This window comes from Mastomys coucha, unplaced genomic scaffold (assembly GCF_008632895.1).
Source record: "Mastomys coucha isolate ucsf_1 unplaced genomic scaffold, UCSF_Mcou_1 pScaffold22, whole genome shotgun sequence".
NCBI classification, from domain to species: Eukaryota; Metazoa; Chordata; class Mammalia; order Rodentia; family Muridae; genus Mastomys; species Mastomys coucha.
This window is the reverse complement of record NW_022196905.1, coordinates 174,430,276-174,439,716: the sequence shown is the minus strand read 5'-3', so window position 1 is coordinate 174,439,716 and position 9,441 is coordinate 174,430,276. Positions and strand designations below refer to the sequence as shown.

General features: G+C 40.9%; 1 protein-coding gene and 1 long non-coding RNA gene across 8 annotated transcripts in view; one reads left to right on the top strand and one right to left on the bottom strand.

Moving 5' to 3' along the window:
• Wrn (WRN RecQ like helicase) overlaps window positions 1-9,441 on the top strand; it is a 131,740-nt gene that overhangs the window by 1,508 nt on the left and 120,791 nt on the right. The gene's annotated exons all lie outside the window — the stretch shown is intronic.
• LOC116069124 overlaps window positions 1-9,441 on the bottom strand; it is a 19,943-nt gene that overhangs the window by 840 nt on the left and 9,662 nt on the right. For 2 of the 4 annotated variants that reach the window (XR_004109863.1, XR_004109860.1), the window contains exons 2-3: window positions 2,334-2,512; window positions 1,542-1,787 (exon numbers count right to left, since the gene is read on the bottom strand). This is a non-coding gene — a long non-coding RNA (uncharacterized LOC116069124). Of the gene's footprint in view, window positions 1-1,541; window positions 1,788-2,333; window positions 2,513-9,441 lie in introns of those variants that run through there. The other 2 variants (XR_004109861.1, XR_004109862.1) reach the window with 2 other exon arrangements.

Genomic DNA, 9,441 nt, shown 5'->3' with positions numbered 1-9,441 from the left:
AGGTTTCTCTGTATAGCTCTGGCTATCCTGGAGCTCACTGTGTAGACCAGGCTGGTCTCAAACTCAGAAATCTGCCTGCTTCTGTCTCCCAAGTGCTGTGGTTAAAGGCCTGCGCCACCACCGCCCTGCTAAATACCTATTCTTTTACTGAGCACACCCTAGCCCCACTTCTAGAAATTGCTCTTCATCCTAAGCAGAAACTCCATAAAGCAATAACTCCATTGCCTTCTCTTCCCAGACCCCAGTAATTTGTAATATATCACTTCTCTTTTGAATCCATCCATTTCAGATACTTCATGTAAATAGAACCATAAATATTTGTTCTTTTGTACCTGGTAGATGTGGCTCAATGTGTTTTCAAGGTCTGTCTATGCTGTGGCTTATAGCTGAGCTTAGTTCCAATTTTAAGGCTGAATTAATGAATGAATAGTTCATCATGTATATGTACGATATTTTGCTTATCCTTTATACTACTTATAGGTTGGTTTCTCCTTTTTCTTTTTTAAAGATTTTTATTTATTTATTATATGTGAGTACAGTATAGCTGTCTTCAGACACACCAGAAGAAGGCATCAGATCTCATTACAGATGGTTGTGAGCCGCCATGTGGTTGCTGGGATTTGAACTCAGGACCTTCGGAAGAGCAGTCTGTGCTCTTAACCGCTGAGCCATCTCTCCAGCCCTCTCCTTTGTTTATTGTGAATACTGCTGCCCGGAATGTTGTTGTTGTGTGTTTCTGTGTTCCTGTTTTAAAATTTTTTAACGTATGTCTGTATATGGGACTTTCTGGCTTATATGATAAGCTTTTTGAGTAACTGCCAAACTTTCCCCAAGGGGTAATGCACAAGTGTCTTAGTTTCCCCAAAGCCTTTTCAAAACTTATTCTCCTATTTTTTACCCTTCCTTATTGTAATCCTGCTGGAGGGTGACATGGGGTAGTCTCTTATGTTCGTTTTGGTTTGTATTTAATATTTGGACTTTGGTTAATGACTAATGTTATTGAGCGGCTTTTCATGTACTTAATGGCTACTCTTAATTGGTAAGGAATATAACATACTCCTTTGCCTAGTGTCAAATTTGAGTTCTTATTCAGTTGTAGGAGGTCTGTATTTGAATATGAAACTGTCATCATATATATGTATATATATAATTTGCAAATCATCTATCATGTTTTGTGCTTTTTTTTTTTTACTGTGTCAGGGGATGCTGAGATAGGCTTTCAGTATGTAGCTCAAGCTATCCTTGAATTCAGGATCCTCCTCTTTGCTCACCAAGTGCTGGGACTATCGCATGCTCTATACAATGCTGGAACTTTTTCCTTTTTGATAATGTTTCACACAGTGTGAAATTTTGATGATGTTCAGTTTATTATCTGTATATTTAATATACTAAATCTAGTACCATTTCCAAAGTTGTGCATTTTTCATCCTACTCTCTGATAATTTTATTTTGCCCCTCCCCCCTTTAAAGTAAAGGTTTAGTTCTTCTATTTGAGTTAATCTTGGTACTCAGTTTGAGTTAAGGGATGTGGAAAAGTAGGCTACCATAAACAAGTCTTTTTTATTTAAACCTGCTTGGTTATATTTATTTCTAGATATTTTATTAACTTAACTGCTGCTGTGAATGGCGTTGCTTTCTTCCAGATGAGTCATTTTAGTCTAGTAAGAAGGGCAGACACTTCTGTGTTGGCCTTGTAGCCTGCATGCAGCTCTGCTGCTGAAGTGTTTGTCGGATGTGGAAGCTTTCTCCTCTGGTCCCTCGGCTTTTTACATGCAGGCTTGTGCTGTCTGTTAAGGCAGAAATAGTTTTCACTTCTTTCTAGTTTAGATGCTGTGTTAGCCACGGTTCTCACCCTTCCTAATGCTGCAACCCTTCAACATAGTCCCTCAGACTGGGCTGACCCCCAACCATAAAATTATTGTTGTTGCTACTTTGTAACTGTAATTTTGCTACTGCTATGAATCATAATGTATATCTGAGTATGCAGATGGCTTTAGGCTACCCCTGTGAAAGGGTCGTTCAACTCCCACTGCTTAAAGGAAAAGAACCAATAGAATGAATCTATATTAAACAGGGACTCACTAGTTGGCCTGTATGTTACAGTCTGGGTGTTTCTACAGTGGTAGGCTTCTTACTGGAGAGGCGGAGAGCTCTGCCGCTGCTCAGAGCAGGACGCGGCATGTTTCAGCAGTCCTAACCCAGTAATGAAGGCATGGATGATTTTCGGAGACCCACTGGTCTTCAGCTATCAGGGAGGGAAGATGACCTCAGCAGCAACAGGACACATGAACTTACAGTGTAGATAACCATATCAGCAGGGTAACTGAACTCACCAGCAAGACTTGAAGGCGATGAAGCAGGAGGTGAAGCTTCCCCCAACATCTTCCTTTATCTGGTCACCCCTGGAAGGTGCCACCTATAGTTAGGTTGGGTCTTCCCACTTCAGATAACCTGATTAAGATGATGTCTTATAGATGTGCCCAGTGCCTTATCTCTTGGTTGATTCCAGAGCCTGTCAAGTTGACAACAAAGATTAACTATCACAGGTGCCCCTTAAAAACAAACCATGTATAAAGTCTCTGGAACTTTCAAAAGTAGCAGCGATAAAAATGGATATTTTAAAGGAAAAGTTGTTTTGTTTGGTGTTTTCTGCAGGGTCGCATCATTGCTGTTTATTATGTTGAAGAAATTGCCTTCTGTTAATGTGTTTTTAAAATCATGAAAAATTGTTAAATTTTATCAGGTACATCTGTGTAAATTTAGATAAGCATGTTGATTTTATTCCATTATATTTCTAATGTGAGTTATTATATTGGCCATTTTTCTTATGTTGAACTATCCTTGGGTTCCTGGGGTTAAATTTCACTAGGCCATGTTATTTAGTCCTTAGGTTTAAACAGGATCACTCTGGCTGTTGTTCTGAGTTGAGGCTGTCAGGATGTCCATCAGCTGTATAAGGAGAGCTAGGCATGGTGGTGTTCATCTTCCTTGGACTGAGGCAGGGGGATTGTGGTACATAGAGAATACTAGATTAGCCAGGGCTACATAGCAACATACTGTCTCAAATCAATAACAAAAAAATGAAAGCAAGCACCCTCCACCTTCCCAGAATTCTCTGGATTGAACTAAGGCTGTCACCATGAAGGTAAAATGGAGGATTTACTCAGAGTAGGGTTGCTGATGGATAATTTCTGGTCTGAGCCTGAATCTGAGGCCAAGGACATGTTTGTGTTCTGGTCCTCATCCCTTCTTCTCCTTCCAAAGAATGTGTTGGTATGGAACCCAGGGCTCCACATGTGCCAGGGAATCTACCATTGAGGCTAGATTCCCAGTACTGTCAGAATTTCCAGCAAATGTCTGGGTTCCCCATGACAATGAATCCCAGCCAATTCAAAATAAAATTAGCTGTTATACTAGAATACATGGGCACAGTAAGATGATTCATTTCAGCTTGAGAGCTTGTGGCGGCTGGAAGAAACTGAATATGAAGGTGGCGGAGAAGGTATGATAGGCTTATGGAAGGGGAAGTTATAAAATTGTTGTCATAGGTAGAGGAGGTAGTAAATAGGTAAAGGGAAAAGTGTAGAGTGCCAGGAAGAACAAATGACTTCCTTAGAGTCAGATTTAAAGGGGAGAACAGTCAACTTAGGTGTTCTTTAACACCCGAAACACTGCTACAGCAGCAATCGAGGAGGCATAAGTGATGGGGGAAAGAAGCTTCAGTTAGGGTTAGTATTCAGGAGAGAAATAAAACCGTGAACGACAGTGAAGCTAAGGGCGTATGCAAGAGAGTAGTTAACACTCTGGGATTTCAGCTGGTCAGCAAGACAAGAAGATGGGAATGATGGCCCATGTCTGTCTCCACACTGACTAGGATGAGACAGGGGGATCACCATAAGCTTGAGGTCATCCTGGGCAACAAAGTGAGGTCTAGCCAATCTGGGCTACAGAGTGAGATTCTGTCTCAAAAAATTATAATAAATGTTTAAAAGATAAGTAAAAGCTACCTAGGTGATATGGACGTTGAATTGCAGGTGATAGTAGGTCAAAGTATGGTTGGAGTTGAATTTCTTGTGGGGAATAAGCTTGAAGAGTAGGAGTGTTTATAGAATGGGATATGTAGAACTTAAGAGTATGGGCTATCTCAGTTCCTGTTAATGACAAGAATCGGAGGAAAGGTAGTGAAAATCGGAAGGCATTATCTTCCTAGGAAGTTTGGACACACAGGTTGTGGACAAGGAGAGAGGAGAAAAGGGTAGACTGTAAAGAAAAATGTCTGTGATACCGATGGTGACAATTATGGATCCCAGATATTTTATGAGAGAAATCCTCTTGCAGAAAAGCAAGAGTACTCGGTGACCTTGTAACTTCATATCTAGGGATTTATCCTATAGAAATAAGGGTTAAAAATACCTGTGTACGGACAGAAGTACACTGAAAGATTTCTATAGTAAAAGTTTTGAGTAACCTGTCATTAGAGAAGAGCCAAGTCATGGTAGCGGAAGAAAAGAACTCTAGACAGACTTTCAGAAATTAGATCAGGGCATGTTATTAGGGCTGGGGATGCAGCCTAGTGCATGCATGCAGAAAGCCACAGGTTTGATGCCTGGCACAATATCTTATTAATAAGAATATTTTCAGTGGAAAACTCAGAGTTAAACTGACTTCAGCCATGGCAGGTTATTTGTTGACCTCCTATGTGACACTTCCTGAGGCAGAGTGGCCTGCAGACATGTGGGTTTTGACTATCTTTCTGACCTTGTTTTATGTCCTACTATGAAACCGTCTTTTCAGGGTTGAAAGATGGCAGCCCGTGTCAACCTTGAATAGACAGTTCTTCCTTCACATCTAGCCAGAAGTAAAAGTTTCCTTTTTCTTAGAGTGGAAGTAGAATCCTAGGTATTATTGCTCTTGCACTCCCTGGGAATCAGTAATTGTAGCCAGAGGATGATGAGCCAGAGAACCAAGAACTGGCTTATATTTCTTATCTCTGAACTGATCATCATGAATAATTCCTGTTGGTCTCAATTAGATTTTACTTCTGGTACTGCTGATGAGGTCAGTTCTAACCAGAAGGTTTTAGTGCTAATGCATTTAGGTTAGGGAAGGCTAAATATAATGCTATTAAAACATACCGTGGGCCCGTTACCTTCCTTCTTAGTATGTATGCACGTATGTATTTACTTTTTGTGATGCTGGGATGGAAGCCAGACCCCATGTAAGCCAGGCAAGCCCTCTCTCACAGAGACCCCCTAGTGTTGAGATAACCAGCCTCGGTTTTTTCCTGTCATTCTTATTTCCTTTTTTTTTTTTTCAAACTGAAGCCTTATATTTGTTCTTAGGATTCCAGTTTGAAAAGATATAAAGCAGTGTTTATTGTTATTGCTGGTTTGAAAGAAAGATGTAGACAGGGGTTGGGGTGGGAGAAGGAACGAGAAGACAATGACCCCCAATCTCATTCTGCCCCGTAAGGGCACCTCTTCACTAATACAGATTCTTCTAGCTTGTTTGCATTTATGTCTATTTTCACACTTCTGTGGCTGTGGGTTCCATGTTTCCACATTTAACTGACTATTCAGAAATGCCAGACAAGTTGTACGTGTGTGTGTGTGTGTGTGTGTGTGTGTGTGTGTGTGTGTGTGTACGCGGGTGTCTATAATAAATCACTCTTCTCTTGCACTATTTCCTAATCATCACGACAGTATGACAACTACATAACACATTACATCCAAGAAGTTCAGAGGTGTTTTAATGTATACAGGAAGATGTGTGTACCTTATATGCAAATGCTACACCCTTTTTAAGAGGAGACTTGAACATCTATTCGCTTTGGTCTCTGAGGTGGCAGTGGGGGTGGGGTTGGAGGGTGTGCTTGGGTCCTGGAGTCAGTACTATCTGAGTCTCCAGAGACAAGTGAGTACAGAATTTCATTTTATATTACAATTAAATGATAAGTATAATAGCTTTTCTTGTCTCCACTAGTATGTATCTTAGAGAACCCATTAATACACAGAGGTCTGTTTTCTTCTTTTCTTCACTGCTCAGTATTCAATGTTACAGGCTTGCCACGATTTGACTATTAATTTACCATAGTAATTACTTCAGTAGTTTTGCTGCTATAAACTGTGCAATGAACATTGTTTGTTTTGGGGCACATGTGCCAGTATTTTCCTATGAATGTGTAATTGCTAACCCGAGCATTTGGAGGTTTAACATTTTGATGACTACAGAACATTTTTCAAAGTGGTGGGGTTGCTACTACTTGCTGACCTGAAAATTGTCTTTAAAAATTAAACTTTGAAAAGTCTTGCCAATATTAATATATCAAAGTTATAGCTGGTTTTGTTGGCTTCATTTATTGAATAACTTGTTCTCAAAGATTAGAAATGCCTCTTTAATTACATGTCCAATTTCTTTATTTATCTGGATCTATTTCTGGATGTGACTTACTTATTTACTCCATGCATTTAAGGTGCACAGCATAATGCTTTGATGTACATCTGCATAGTGAACTGACTATTGTAGTTGAGATGAATACCATGGGCTTCCTTCCATAGGACAGGTTTTTCTTTTGTGAGAGCACTCATATTTTACCTTTATTAACATTTCAGTGTGTGGTGCAGTATTACTGACTGGAGTCCTCTATGTTGTACATCAAATCTGTAGACCTACCATTCCCACACAGCTCTAAGAATAGACCTTTGGTCTGGGAATGTGGCTTAGTGCATAAAGCACTTGCTGTCTGGGTGTGCAGATGAGTTCGATTTCCCAGAATCCACCCAGTAGCCAGTCAAGATCCTGTGATCTGTAATCCTAGAGCTCTAATGGAATCTGCAAGAGGTCAGCCCCGAGCAGCCTCCAAACCAGCTAGCCTGGTGTACGTAGGGTGGATGATGCAAAACTCTCTTTCTCTCAAGGTAGAGGACTAGGGCTTACCTCCACAGAAGGCACGAGAGACCCCCTCAGCCCCCATATACTATTTTATATCTCCTCCCTCTTTTGACTTTGTCCGTTCATCCTCTGATGGGCACTCACGTTGTTCCATATTTGGCAGTTGTGTGTACTGCTGCCATGAACATGAGAGCAGATGGAGCAGGTGTATGTCCTGGGTGCCCGTTTCATTTCTGGTATATCCAGCAGGGAGAGTGTGGAACAGTGTGGTTCATTTGTTTATTATTTATTTATTATTTCAGTGCCTGGCAAGTGCTCTACCACTAAGCTTGCTCTTTTTGTAAGAAGAGGCCCTGTTTCTCCAGTGCCACTTACTGAAGAGACTGCTGGACTTTTCTTCTGGTCCAGCAGTGCTGAATTTCAGCCCGACGCAGGGCTTTCTAGCCTTAAGTTAAACACCTGTTTCATTTAGTTGCCAGTTTCTGACATTGCTGATGGATCATTTTGTTTCTTAGTTTTTTTGAAAGTTTTAAATCATTTCTCCAGCACTGTGGTTGGTTTGGAGCCTAGGGTCTTGTGCATGATCTATAGTGCTCTACCAGAGAGTTTCATCCTCAAACCATGTTTTTTTTTTTTTTTGAGATAAGGTCGCTGCATGTTTGTATGTAGCCCAGGCTGGCCATGGCAAGTCTTGATCTTCCTCTTTCTGCATTTTACAGAAATGCAGGGCTACAGGCATCTTCCAGCACACTCAGTAGAACTTTCTATTTTGAAGGTACAGAACTAACTAAGTACTGTATTCATTATGGTTGTTTAAGGTAAGGGATTAAAGAAGAGATTCCACAACATGATTTTGTTTTTAGATATTTATGGATTAGTTAGAGTGCTAGTATGGAAAACTTCAGATAGACCTGAAAGGTAAGGAACTATTTTTATCTTTACTTGTTATTTTGTGTGCATGCATGTATGTGTTTGTATGTGTGTGCATAAAGGCCAGAAGTCGATACTGGATATGTTTTTGAGACAGGGTCTCTCTCTGTACCTCAAACACACTGACTCAATGGACTGACTGACTAGCACCCCAGGGAGCCTCTGGTTTCTACTTCCCCAGCTTTGGCTTACAGATGTACACTTCCTCCTCTCTCTCCCCCACCTTCCCTCTCTCGAAATGTGGGTGCTTCTGTACCTTATCAACTGAGGTTTTCCCAGCCCCTTTGTTCTTTTTGAGACAGGGCTCTACTCTGTATCCCAGGTTTCCTTGGAACTCACTGTGTAGCCCAAATTGGCCTTGACTAGTGACAGTTATCCTGCCTCAGCTTCTCTAGTGACCAGATTACAGGAATGAACTGGCACGCAGGGCGGAAAGGCTTTATTTCCATCTGTGCTGGCTTCTGTGTGCTGGCTTCATGTCTTCATTTCCCCCAAGTAGGCTTTGCTCCACAGTAGGTTGTAGAAGGTCTGAGCTTCATGGTCTCAAATGGACCCCATCACTTTAGGCCATTTTCTTAAAAGAGAAGATTATTAGTTTTAGAAATACTTAGAAATCTCAAAAATTTCCCTTGTGTCTGTTTAGACTTGAATCATATACTTTGTTATTAAAAAAATTCAGGATATGGCTTTGATTTTAGGCCTGAGTTTTGAGTCACCGTGGCAATGGGAATGCAGATCACCTATAGGCCGATTAGGTCACTATAGGATCTGGCAAAGTCGGGAACTGTACATTATCTGAATTAAATTTATTAGTGTGATCAAGAGAGTCAGGTGCAGAGTGGAGGCTGACTAGGCAACCATGAATGACCACTTGAAAATGAGTCCTATAAACTTTCACCTCGGCCTTTATGAAGGGAGAGTGATAAAACAGAAGAGAGGGAGACTCCTAAGCAAGTTTTAAATGGACTTGAAAACTTTCTCTCCAGTCTCCCAGTCTACAATGGACTGACTTGAAAACTTTCTCTTCTGTCTCCCAGTCTATAAGGGCCGATTTTAGCTGACTTGTGAAAGCTACTCACAGAACGGAGGAAATTCATTAAAAATAATGAATTATTTAGGCGGACAGTGAAATTCAGTTATAAAGCCTTTCGCTGTGCGGTGGATTCAGTTCAGGTCATGTCGTCTTCCTGGTTTGTGAGCAGGGTGGCTCCTCACCGTGACACAGCAGAGAGGAGAAGAAGAGAGGAAGAGGAGAGAGTTTTTCCTTTTTCTCTGTTGCTGGCCCTGTAGTTTCATCTCCTTGTATTTGGTTGATTTACACTTAAACCAGTTGGCCCTTATTAATACAAAACTGTGCCTTCCATAAGAGTTGACAGGAATATTTATTAGGTACCTAAAAGAAATTGGAATCTCAAAAATCATCTTATTACGACTCAGAATTGCCTTGACTTATTGTGGTTGAATGCTAATAGGTGGTTTTGTTTAGGTTATCTGTTTTTTAAAATTTGGGCTGTTTGGAGGGAAATTAAGACTAGCAAAAATCGCCGGGCAGTGGTGACACACACCTTTAATCCCAGCATTTGGGAGGCAGAGGCAGGTGGATTTCTGAGTTCGAGGCTA